A 13912-nucleotide genomic window follows, 5' to 3' on the forward strand; every position below is an offset into this window, starting at 1 on the left:
TCATTAATACACATTAATATTTGTTGCGCCAGTTGCTCTGTCATAGAATGGGCCGACAGGCCAGACCAGGCCAGGCCAAGCTAGGCCAGGCCAGACCGGCTCCTTTTCTCCTTTCCGACACGTTTGTCGGTTTAACCACCACAAACAGCGATTCCTCCTCGGCATAAACAAGCTCCGCTGCCGTGTGTGCAGCCGTGGTTGCTGTTTAGTGCTCTTCTTCGTTTACTACTTCCTGCTTCACAAGGTACTTTCTCTCTACTGCCACCCGTGGTTACTGAGAATACTGCAACGGACAACATGCCGGCTACAAACGCCCTGTGCTCCTTGCACGGGAGGCGTGTGGCGCCAATTCACCTGGGTCTCAAATTGCTCCTTGATTGCTGTGACCGTAAAAATTCAAACAAACAAAGCCTGTGCTTAGTTTTGAATCACTTAACGGATTCGGGGACAGATTTATGAGGGACAGGGAGTTGTATGAAGTCTGGGGTTTGAGTGGAAAAAAGGCCTGTGTCTCGGTCCCGGTCTCTGCCTCAGTCTCAGTCTCGGTCTCTGCCTCAGTCTCAGTCTCGGTCTCAGTCCCGGTCTTTGCCTCTGCCTCGGTCTCAGTCTTGGTCTCGGCCTCGGACTTGGTCTCTGTCTTGGTCGTGGCCTCAGTCTTGGACTTCGGTCTTGGACTTGGCCTCAGTCTCGTCTTGGAATCAGCCTCGGTCTCGGCCTCGGCCTTGGCCGCCGTCTCACTCTCGGCCGCCGTCTCGCCGCTGCCCCAGACGTTCCATTGTGCTCTGCAGCCGCTATGACTGGTTTAAAAACTCGGGGGAGGCCGTAAAAGCTGCTTCTTAAAACAGCGCTGCACTGTACCTGTTTAGCACTTTTGTCATTTTCACTCGGGGGGAATGAATAACTTGTATGTTCGTCAATCTCTCCACCCCTCCCCGTGGCGCTGTCATAAAAAATAAATTACACGTATTTTCCCGTCACCGGTTGCTGTGTTGAAACAAGCACTTATTCATTTCATATCTCTCTGTCAAATCTGTGAGAGAGGTTCCCGACCTCCGAACCTCCTCCCGGCTCCAGGCTCCCTGTGTTTTACCGTCCCTCACACATCAGCATTTATTGGTCCGTCATTCTGTTATTGGTGTGGTCTGAAACATATCTCTACCCCGAAAAGAAACCGGCAACTGCAAATACCGTGGAGCCGGCAGCGATTCAGCCGCGAGTCATTTCTGAGGAAAATAAAGTAATCTACCGTCCCCCATTTGTGTCGCAATTTCGCAAGTGGGTCATAATGTCTTATGGGAGACAATAACATGCCGCAAGACAGAACACGACGTGATTCAGATAGCAATAATCATTTCTGGAAAAAAAAGGAATTCATTTTTGGGACGAACAAGGGAAGCCTTCAGATCAACGGCCGCTTGTATTATAGTGCCAACTGTGACGGATTGCGTCACGTTCTTGCGGTGTAAAGCCTTGCTGATTGAATGGTGCATTTATAGAAACTTTCTGCACCTTTTTTTTTTTTTATCGGTTTTTCATGCAAACATGGCATCATTTGTCATGGTGAGGATTGGTGCGTTTCTGTACAGACAATAAGCATTAAAATAAAGCTGGAAAAAATATGAAAAAACTACTGAAATAGCCAAAAGAAAAGTTTCAAATACAGAACAGAAATAATCAAATATATAACATTTGCACAATATACAAGCGTGACTCCATAATAAAAGAATATTAATTATAGGTGAACTATAGCTTAATAATTACTATGTAATTACTAAATAATTGCTGCGTTATTCTATACTGTATATTGCGCTAGACAGACGGGCTGTGCGGCAGCTCATGTGACGTGTATGTGTATGTGACACGTCAAAATATGGCTTGCTTTAAACACATACGGTAAATTGAAATCCTCAATACATATATTTTAACACGTTTGGAAAAATGTATCTTATTTTGACATAAGCTCAATTCCTTAATACATAAATTGAGTCTGAATCTCGACTTTGGTCATGAATGAACCTAAAGCAAACCAGGTGGTCACTTTTCTTATCTTTCAACATAATTCCACAGTTGTTATGGGGGCAGTAGCTCAGGAGGTAGAGGGGGTCGTCTATTGATCAGGAGATTGCAGGCTCCTCCTCGTAGCGCGCTGAAGTGTCCTTGAGCGAGACACTTAACCCCCTAACCCCCTGTGCGCCTTGGACAGCTGCCACCGCTATCAATGTATGAATATGTGTGTGAGTGGGTGAATGTGAGTTATGCACTGTAAAGCGCTTTGAGTCGTATGACGAGAAAAGCGCAATATACTGTAAATGCACCCTCCATTTGCAATGGTAAATGCACCATTTATCCCATTAAAAACCATGTAACAAGAGTCTGTGGGAGCCCCATATTGATTTCCATGTCGATGTGTTTCTCCCAATCTTGCGTTACATTCTCCCTGTTCTCATGGCGGCCGTTCAAACTGCATAACACACTATTACAAAGTAATTGCAGATTACCCGCTCCTGCTCCTACTCCCACTCCCTTTTGACCCTCATTACTCGCAGTAATTTCTTCTCAATCCTCCCCTACGGTTAAAACCCTAAATTATTTGGGCGCACCCATGACAATCAACATGCTTGGGTATTTACCTCATTCTTGCAGATATGTGCATGTGCAAGTGATTGTGCAAAAATGACAACGATTTTGAAGTGCTGCACACATGTTGCATGGTGTGTGTGTGTGTGTGTGTGTGTGTGTGTGTGTGTGTGGTTCTGCTTGCGAGCGGAGTTGATTGCCAAGTCGAGCATGACGGTGAACAAAAGACTGTTTACCCTGTGTGAATTATTGAGCATGTGCAAATGCTATTTGGCTCCATCAGATCATTGCAGGTACTCGTTGCGGCGCTGCGCCCAAACAGCCGAGCCGCTCCAGGGGCGGTGGACATCTTCAGATACACTTTCGTCACAGAATTTCATCCATGACTTGACATTAAAAGAAGTATTCTCTCTCTCTCTCCCTCTCTCTCTCTCTCTCTCTCCCTCTCTCTCTCTCTCTCCCCCCCCTCCCTCTCTCTCTCTCTCTCTCTCTCTCTCTCTCTCTCCCTCTCTCTCTCTCTCTCTCCCTCCCTCCCTCTCTCTCTCTCTCTCTCTCTCTCTCCCTCTCTCTCTCTCTCTCTCTCCCTCTCTCTCTCTCTCTCTCCCTCCCTCCCTCTCTCTCTCTCTCTCTCTCTCTCTCTCCAATGGTTTCCAATGATCTAGAATTATTTAACAAAAATATAGAATTTAATAGGTTATCATTTTAAATACTTTAAGATATGATATGATGGTTATTCAATCTTATTAAATAATAATAAAAAACAATGTAAAAGCGCCAACCTTAAAATCAGCATTGTTATGTGATTTTAGCTACTTGGAGGCTACATCACCGGCCAACCCAAAGTCTCACGCTTTTTCATGCTCGTCGTCATGAATATTCATCTATTGAGTACGATTGTCCGACTTTTTTCGTGCTACACGTAATGATATTTAATCCAATTCATTTGAATGGAGAGATTTTATCCAACTTTAGAAGGGAGTTGGGGTGGGGGGGCAGATATGTACACTAAAACTAAAACTAAGATGACAAAAGTATGCCACAACAGGGGGGATGTGGGGGGAGCCATGGATATATTCAACTTTCAAATGCATGGATTTAAATTTCATTCTGACAAGCACAAAATAAAAGCGGAATACTGGTTTCCCTCTTTCTCCCAATGGTCTAATAAATTCAAGGTTAGGTGAGAATATGGATATAGGGTCAAACCCTCAGTATAGATTTCATTCATAGATCCAATTTAACTGGATATAAATGTCAGCATTTAGACGCCTGTGTGCCCATTAGCCAGTGCGGTAAACTTTCCCATGGTAACAGCGAGCTCCACCAATCAGAGAGGTTGCTATTACACTTAAGATTATGGGTAGTGTAGTCTCCATGACATCACAAATAGAACAAGTTTATCAAAACAAGGTTGATATCGTACAGACTTGTGGCTTCTACAGGAGCAAAAACAAATGATTATATAAATTGCGTAATATTTGCGCAATTATTTCTAAAAGCTTCAAACCCCAATGCTAAACAATAATCCTAGAAACTACAAAAAACAAAATTATGCGCCATTTTGATATGTATATTGATGCAATTTGCCTCATGGCTAAAGTAGTAAACACATTTATGGGTGAAAAAAGACATGCGTGTCTTACTAGGGGTTAATTTGGTCGGGGAATATACCTGCATTGTCACAATTTACATGTCCCGATTCCCATTCCCAAAGCCCTGAATTATGCTGTCCAAAACAGTTGACCTTATTTTGGTAGCTCTTTAAATTTCTTAGATATAGGGCTTCAAAGGTGACCTCTGGTCAAGGTTCGAAGGTCAATTTCTCAGATTAAGGTTCACTGAAATGTCACAAACGTACATATGTTAAGCTACAAGATGAGCTTTCCAAAAAATGTATTTGGTTTTGGTTAAAATGTCGTTATGTGTAGCAGGAAAAAAGTCAGCAAATCATACTCTGGGACACAATTTGGTACATTGATTTTTTCGTCACTGAGCACGAAAATGCAAGAGACCGAGTCTCTTGCATTTTCTCAACATTAAACAAAAATGTTTTCATTGTATATTTCTATAATTACTTTGAATGCACTACGTCCTCAAACCTACATAAAGACAAGAAAGAAAAAAAAAAGCAATACTCAGCATTATGCACCGAGTAGCCACCTACTACCAATGTTTTGACAATCCACCGTGCCTATCAAACGGCTAAACCTGCGTGCTCCCAGGCTTAAGGAGCTGCGCCGGCCCGTCTACTGTACTACTGTATACATGTTGATCCCCACAGCGTTAGAAACCCTGAGGACACAGAGGGAGAACAACCGAGTTTGGGGTGGGTCTGCATGGAGACCGTGGAACCAGAGCTTTTACTTGAGCATCGTCTGGGTGCTGGTTCAACGGCCGTTATGCATCACCCATCCATCCCAGGGGTATTGTGGTGCCACTGAGGGAGACGGGAAGAAGATGATGATGATGATGATGACGATGATGACGACGATCAAGATAAAGATACAGTTGTTTTCTAATCAGAATCAGAGAGTTTATTCCACCAGGTGCATTCACAAGTACGAGGAAATTCGTCATGGTGACGACTGGTGCGTTTCACTAAAGTAATAAGCGCCTTAAAAAGCTTGAGTCTGAAAAAAACATTTAAATAATTAAAATAATAGAATGATAAAATATAATAAAAAAGTTAAGCAAAAATGAAATTGGCCAAATATACAAAATACACAAATAGCAGAAAATTGCTAAATTGAAATTGTACAATGTATAATTTTATAAAGAATATACAAATGCGATTCCATGCTCAGCATCATCTAATGTAATGCTATATATGGTGTCAATTACGATTATAAATTATTGTGGAGGGAAGGAAATAGAGGATAGTAGCGATGTGTGTGTCTGTGTGTTTTTGGGTGGTGTGGTGGGGGTGGTGGTGGTGTTGGTGGTCCACCCACCTGTCGATCACTCGCCCATCTGTCGGCTCCACTAAGCGCCCACTCTGCCGCGGGTTTTACTACTGCTGGATGATGACGTCACACTTCATTGATCACTGATATGAAACTCTCTTTCTGCTCGATCCACTCCACAGGAAAGTATAAAAGCCGCTCACAGTAGCGGCTTGACACAGTCTTTGGTTCGACTTTTGCATTATGGAAAGTGTTGAAGTGGAAACCCACGGGGCACACTCCACACAGGAAGGCCCCAGAATCTTGTTGCTGCGTCGGCGACAGCGACAACCACAGAGCCACCGCGACGACCATTTCTTGGACATTTTCTTTTAATGTTTTCAAACTCCATAACGCCATTCAACTATTTGATCTAAATCCGGTGTCCAAGGTTGTTGACCATCGGGACAACAACCCTGACCCGATGCCAACATTGAGTTCATCTCCAAGATCATCCATGCATGTTGGTAAAATCACCGGCATGTACCAGGTTCTTACACTACAGAGTGGACTGCTTGAGAGTTGGGAGTCATAAGTTAGTGTTTGCTTGTGGTTGCCTTCAGTTAGTTAACTCGTTCACATATTCTGGAACCTCCCGGTTGTATAATCTTCTTGTTTGCCATCTGCAGAAACCCTAACCCTAACCCTATGGTCACACTGGTCAGTCAAAACCAACAACTACCAACCCTCTGGTAACAAACATCCATCTCTGACCTGAAAAACAGCCCCTTTTTGCACAAATGTCTTTGACAGGAGAGCGAGGGAGGCCAATCAGCTGTCAAAACCAACCAAAACACTCAAAAGCGAAAGAAACCTTCCCCTATACCCTCGCCGTCTCCTGCCCAGACCGATTCCGTCCCCTGGTTTAGCCCACTCCCGTTGAAAGTAAATGGAGCCGCGGCTGCCATCGCCCATGTCTCCCCCCGTGTCTGTATGAACTGTCATCCAGCCAAAAACGAGCCGCTCACCCGAGCCGACGTTGGATCTCAACCCCCCCGCACGGCTGACCGGTCGCACACGCAGGAAGAGCCCCGCCTCACCCCCCCTTGTTGGACCAAGTACTCGGGCTGGGGGGATCCATGGAAATGTTGACCCCGGTGATCCTAGTGACCCCTGGGCCCATGTCCCCTTAATAAGTGTTGCCCGCCGCGGTGGTACAAGAATGGTCAAACATTGTGTCAAGGGTAATTAAGGTCCGAATCCTCCTGACCCTGATATAATCCCCTTTGAAAGGAGCTCCAACTGTTTGCTGTGATTAACAAGAGCTGCAACACTGGGAGGGTCTTACCTTTGGTGAGAGACCTTTATTGGGTTCTTTTTTTCTTTTTTTTTTTATCACCACATAAAATGGCCCCTTCAAGAGCTTCAGAGGATGTCCACAGGTCCCAGAGACAACAAAGTCGGCGCTTTTGAACAGCGGTTGAACATTACCGACCAAACAGTACGGGAGCCATAAAGGATTCCCTCCATTTCGGAGTTGTTCTGAAAGACACACCGGCAGAGCCGGTGTGTCTTTGAAACGAGGAGAAACGAGGAGTTTCCCTGGAACTACTAATGGGGATACATTTCCTGAGCTAAAAGGTGCTCTCGAGTGCACTGCATTGAAGTGGAGAACTGCTCTTCTAAGCCATGGGCAACACCCTAACCCTTGTTTTGAAGCAACATCGCAAAACCCGTTTGCGGAGGCATGATACGCCTGGTTACCGGACAGACAGTTCAACCCAAAACATCAAACATGCTCTGTGTCACTCGGTGTCAAAACGAAAACAACTGCAGCATCAACTTCCAATAACAATAGCACTGGGGGAAAACAAGCAAGTTGAAGCCAAGGAGAAACCCGAATAAAAATGTTGCGTCCTTAATTTGAAGATTTTTATTTCTAGATGTTTTTTCTTTGGTCGCTGGTACAGAATTAATAAAAAAAAATATATATATATATACATATATATATATATGGCACAAATTATGTCCAACACAGAGAACGGGACCTCTGCGTGGCAGAGCACAGGGAAGTTATCGTGCAAGCAACTTCAAGTCCAAAAGCCTCTGCTCGACCCTAATGTCGCTCATTGGCCATGCTTGGACCTGCTGTGGACCCCCACCGCACGCAACACCCAGCACACTCATGAGTGCACGCACATGCAAACACGCACACACACACACACACACACACACACACACACACACACACACACACACACACACACACACACACACACACCATTAGGTTGGGAGTGACAGACTGCCTTTGCCTTGTCCTCTAACGGTCACTTTAATGCGCTGGAGGTCACAGGATTAGTCTCAGGGGTCATCTCGCCAGAGCTGCAGTTTTTAATATGAACCCTACAAAGAGGTCAGTGTCCGACGGCGGGAGAGGTGGCGGATGATGCCTCCTCCCTCCACCCCCCATCCCCAATACACACACACATACACACACACACACACACACACACACACACGCAAGCGGCTTTAAGCCTATATGTCCCTACTCCACCCCTTTCCCAAGATCCTAAACTCAACTCCCTCCCCCCACCACCTCCTGACAGCCCCTGTACCCCCATCCCCCCCACAACAGCAGCAGCACCACCACCACCACCTCCCTTGATGAGGATGAGGACACCCTCAGCCCCTCCCTGATCTCCGAGGGCAGCGTAAGTCATGCAGAACTCACGAGGGGACCACGCAGAGTGTGAGCTCATCCGATTAGGCTCGGCGGTAGAGGCAGGGTGCCCCGAAAACGAGACGGTGCGGCTTCCAGCATCTCATGTGCCTCAGCGTGGCACAAAAACACTCCGAACGTGCAAACAAGCCCGCGCTCCAATGAATGAAGCTCCTTCCCTCCGATAGGAAAAGAATAGGCATCATGACACTCATGGAACAGGATGCAGGATGTTTGGAGTTGAGTCCCCGGTGTCAAGGAGTCAATGGAAGTGAAAAGAGTGCGTGTCATGGGAGTACTTTTCATGTACTACTGTCTACTGCTGTCGGCAAATGTGGATAATAAGGTTCTGGAATTGAACGAAGGTCTTCCTCTTCTACTTCCTCTGGCTATTGAATCACATTTAATTATTTCAAAATTGTACTCCCTTGTTATGAGTGTAGCTGGGTTTTTCTGCTCGGGTATTTTGTCGTTAGTCATCGTCCTGTTGTTTAGCCATTTTGGTCGTCGACCGAAGCTTGTTTTTCGGCTTCCTTATTAGGATGTTTGCTCACACACTCTCCGGGAGTGACGTACTGCTGGGACAACAGCAGACACAGCGTGGAAAAAAAAAAAATCCCAACATTTCCGACATTCCATTACGCCGGGTGTCATCTGAAGGTTGGCTGTGGTTTCGGTACTCTCATTTTTCTTGTGCGAAGGAGACAACGTTGGAACTCAAAACTCCCTCTGGATGACTTCGACCCTTTGTCCCCTTGGGTGATTATACCTGCCATTCAGACGCGAGGAGAGCGAAGACGGAACATAAACAGCGAGCACAACAAGTCCGCCCGCATCAAAGCCGCCATTCAGAGCGTAGTGACGCAGTGGCACGATGAAAACAACTCCATTATCAAGGGATCTTCCAGATCAACATCGAGATCTAATTTGTGGTGAGGCAGCTATAAGGCTTGGAGAGATTAAATATCAAACTCGTGATGGGACCATGATAAAAAAAAAAAGTGAAAAAACCGAGCCGCCCATGTCAGCAGGTGCAGATGTGGTGCACATTGAAGATCAAAAGATGACTCGGAGATGTTGGAATTATCCCGTCTCGAGTTGCAGAACATCAGATCGGCCGGACTTTTTTTTTTTTTTTCGTTTTTTTTGCCTCGCTTTGTTCGGCGCTTGAATGACTCGACCGATCGGGTGTGTTGCGGCTCAGCATTCGGATCAGCGTTATGTGATGAATTTGGCGAGGCCCGACCTTTTGAAGTGATAAAACAAAGCATGGAAGGGTACGGTGCGTGGCGTCGTGCCGTGCAGTCTACCAAGAGGTTAGATCAGCACAAGGGTCTTAACGGGATAATGCCTTTGATCGTGCTCTCCAAACAACCGCCGAATAAAAAGGATAATCAGCACCTCCAGACACCGAGGCCCAAATGCGCTTCTGTCTGTGTCTATAGATTACCCACCATGAAAATGTTAACATTTGCGGCGCACTTCGTTTGATGTGCTTAGGGGTCCGAGAGGCCGCTCGGGCGGTGGTCCAGCAAGGGCGTCGTCTCCGTGTGAGGTTCCTCTCCCGCGTGTGGTTCAGGGCGACGGGGACAATGGGACGCCGCCCGGTCCCTCTGTTTGCCGAACCTTGTGGCGGGTCGGCTGGTGGGGGATCAGTGGCCACGATGACCACGGCTGAACGGCGTGAAGGGACCCGAGCGCCCTTGTTCTCTGGGTTGTGACCTTTTGTTCTCGGTCAGTGCCGCCGGGTCCTCCCGTGGACGTTCTCCCGGGAGACGCTGGGGGAATGTCCTGGCTCCGGCCCAGGCTGGATCCACACAGTGTCACCATCGGCTTTACATTCTGAGGCCTATGAAAACAAACGGATGAATGTCAGGTGGTGGATGAAGTTTTGTGTTGTTTTTCTTCTTTATATTGACAATTAAGCACCCGAATCATATCTATTCTATTCAAGATGTTGATGTGGGGATTGGTTCCCTCATCGGTCCCCGACAGAGCGGCGGTAGAGGAGGAGAAGGTGGAGCACACACTCCCTTGTGCCTCTCTTGCGGGGGTACAACAGATTTGTTTGAAGCAAATCTTTGACTTAGCAGGACATTCGCCAAAGTGTTGAGGAATAACAGCTCATAAGATTATTGCATATAAAAAAATGGTGCAAGCTGGATTTGTGCATCACTTGAAGTGGATGTACTACTGGGGACCAGTGTCCGCAGCGTGCCTTTCGTCAGTCGCTGTCCAAATACTACTCCCTACTAACCCTCTATATTGTTATTTGAACCAGCTTTACCACAGCTGCACAGCGGTCATAGAACCAAATGAGGCTTCTGTGGGCGAAACATTCACATTCGCGAAATATACAGCATGTTCTGGAATTCATTTTGGTAAATGCTCACACTCTCAAATCTGAGCTGCATGCGCCCTTACATGCATACGTACGTGTGTATTACACGGATATGAATAGATTATGAGATGCGGACGTCAACTCAGGTTGCAACCTAGACATTTCCTGACATTTCCTGGACAAAATGACAGACGTGCAGTCAAAGAACATGAGCAAATATGAGAGATTCACAAGTAAATGCATTGTATACACACATGCATACGCACGCACGCGCACACACACACACACACACACACACACACACAAAGTACAAAAACCTCTACAAGTCCACTGACACAAATGAATACAGTATTTCACTTTTATATTTTCAATTGATGTCCAAGTGTGAGACTAGTGCATAGTACATGTACAGTACAGGCATGTATGTGTGTTCACAATCTGTAGTTGTGTATCACCTGTTGACATGATTGTTTCATAGTTTAAAGTTTGCGAGCCAGGGAGGATCTAGGCTCAAAAGTGATATTATAATAAGACTGGTAATCGTCACGGTTACACTTTCGCCTGTTCTGGCCATTTCCCAAAACAATAATATGCAAATGTGAGGGTTTGCCTCCTCGCCATAACAAACAGATGTTCCACCCAACACTGTCTCCCTGACCGCCAAAATTATCACATTAGAGCAGATTGTTCCACCCTGGCAGTTTCTGAGGCACGATAGGTTGCTCCCTGTTTATTTCTCTTTCAAACTGGCACTCAAATGTACGGCTCCAGAGCGTTATTTGATCGGTAAGTGTCGCCTGAAGTTGCAAAGTCAGTGTGAAAGGCCGGGTGGTCTCCTCCTGGTCCTGAAAGCCGAGCAGCAGCGGCGACTCAGCTCAGCGCAGGTGAGAGGGCGCAGCGCTCAGAGCGTTCGGCCCGACGAGGGAGTCGAACCGCTGTCCCTCCCCAACGGCCATCAAACCGAGGGTGTGTGTGTGTGTGTGTGTGTGTGTGTGTGTGTGTGTGTGTGTGTGTGTGTGTGTGTGGGGTGGGTTGTTTAGAGGAGGGTGGGGTGGGGCATCGAAATGTTTATCCCAAGTCTGCTCTAACTCTTAATTTCCGGCGTGGCTGCTTGCCTCGCTCAGAGGTTCCTGTGCAAATTTAATGCTGAATGCTTAAGTAGAGGAAGCGTTTTGGGGGCAGGACCCCCACCCCCCTCCCCTCCCATCCCCACCCGCCCCTCCCCCCACCCCCATCTCGGCGGGGCGCGGAAATCAGCCCAATGTGTGTGTGCGGGTTGTGTTTACTCGGAAACAAGATGAGCGTCACCGCCTCCCGAAACTGGGTAGCGTGGGATAAAACACATAAACAGGAAAAGTATTCAACTCAGTATGTTTTTATATTTTTGGGACACTTTGTGATTGTGATCACAATACCCACCTTTGCGACAAGGTCAGGAATAAAAGGATTTGCAGAGACGCTAAAAAAATGAATGAATGTGTTGGACATGGACATGGGGACATGGACAAACCACACACAGAACAAATTCTGTGTGTGGTTTGTGTGTGTCCAATAATAGCAAGTAATGTTAAGTTATGTCACGTGCCTGCGTCCCCGCGTCCTCATCTTCACGCTTCTTCACACCCCCACGCCCTCGCCTCCCCATGTCCTTGTGTTGTTAACTCACCACGTCTCTGCGTCCTCATGTAATCATGTCCTCGGGTCCCCGCGTCCCTACCTACCCATGTCCTCGGGTCCCCACGTCCCTACACTCCCACATCCTCAGGTCCCCACATCTCTATGTCCCCATGTCCTCACCTCCTCATGCCCTTACATCCCCACCTCCCCACGTCCTCAGGTCCCCACATCTCTACGTCCCCATGTCCTCTCATTTTCATGTCCTCACCTCACAACATCCTCAGGTCCCCACATCCACATGTCCCCTTGTTCTCACGTCCCCACGTCCTCAGGTCCCCACATCTCAATGTCCTCATGTCCCCATGTCCTCACCTCCAAACGTCCTCACATCCCCACATCCCCACATCAGGTCCTCACATTTTCACGTCCTCATGTCCCCAGGTCCTCATGACCTCATGTCCCTACTTCCCCACGTCCTCATGTCCCCACGTTCTCACGTCCTCAGGTCCCCACATCCCTACATCCTCACATGCTCATGTCCTCACCTCCGCACATCCTCAGGTCCCTACGTCTCTTCGTCCTCACATCCCCCGTCCTGCATGGGACTCTCTCTCTTCTCTCTCTCCTGTTCCCTCTCCTCTCTCTCTCTCTCCTCTCCCTCCCCTCTCACTCCTCTCCCTCCCTCTCTCTCCTCTCTCTCTCCTCTCCCTCCCTCTCTCTCCTCTCTCACTCCTGCTCTCTCTCCCTCTCTCTTGTTCTCTCTCCTCTTTCTTTCTCTCTCTCATCCTTTTTCTCTCCTCTCCCTCTGCTCCCCCTCCCTCCTCTCTCACTCCTGCTCTCTCTTTCTCTCTCTCTTCTCCTCTGACTCTTCTCCCTCCCTCTCTCTCATCCTCACTCCTATCTCCCTTTCTCTCTCTCCCTCTCCTCTTCTCTCTCGCTACCTCTGCTGCATTTTCGGATTTCACACTCTTCTCTCAGCTCTCTCTCGGTCATTTTCGAGATGTATGGCTGTGAAATTTCCACTGAAAATAACGACCCCCACTAGGCCAACCGAGAGAATTTCATTTTCCGCTCTGTTATGCTCCAATACTCTGCGCTGGGATTTACATCACGGCCCTATTGTGCGTCCTCCATCACAACGCTGCGGGTAGTTAAACCGATCCAACTGACAGGGCGACAGGATGTTTAGTAAACATTCATGAAATAATAGATATATTTTTATCTTCGTATACACTGTATTATATTATGAAGATAGATACATCACGTACTAGGGTTAGGGTTACGTAAATTATGAAATAAATAATAATAATAATACGGTTTTGTGTCCTCCACCTCTTGGGACATGTATAAGATAAATATAAATATCTCGTAAAATAAATACAAATACATGTTTAACAAAATGAATAAAAAGAGGCATAAAGCATTGTATTGAAACTGAGTCACATTTATATCCCTTGATGAATTTCAGGGTATGATGAAGGGTGCGGTGATGGAGGGATGCGGTTGTTTGTGTTTGAATGGCTGCTCTTCTGGTGCATTGTGTATTTTTCTATATCATGTAGATATCATGTTGTGTACGTTGCATTTTAATAAGTTGTTATTTTATACGGCCGCTACCTTGGCCAGGTCTCTTGTAAAAGAGATTTTTTTTTTATCTCAATGGGACTTCCTGGTAAAATAAAGGTAAAATAAATACATTTCTTCAATCAGTGTAGGAATTATTATTATTATTTTTTCCTTGAACAAAGGCCGTTTGGGATTTCAACCTACTTGCTT

Source organism: Zeus faber (assembly GCF_960531495.2).
Source record: "Zeus faber genome assembly, chromosome: 18".
In the NCBI taxonomy this organism is placed as follows: Eukaryota; Metazoa; Chordata; class Actinopteri; order Zeiformes; family Zeidae; genus Zeus; species Zeus faber.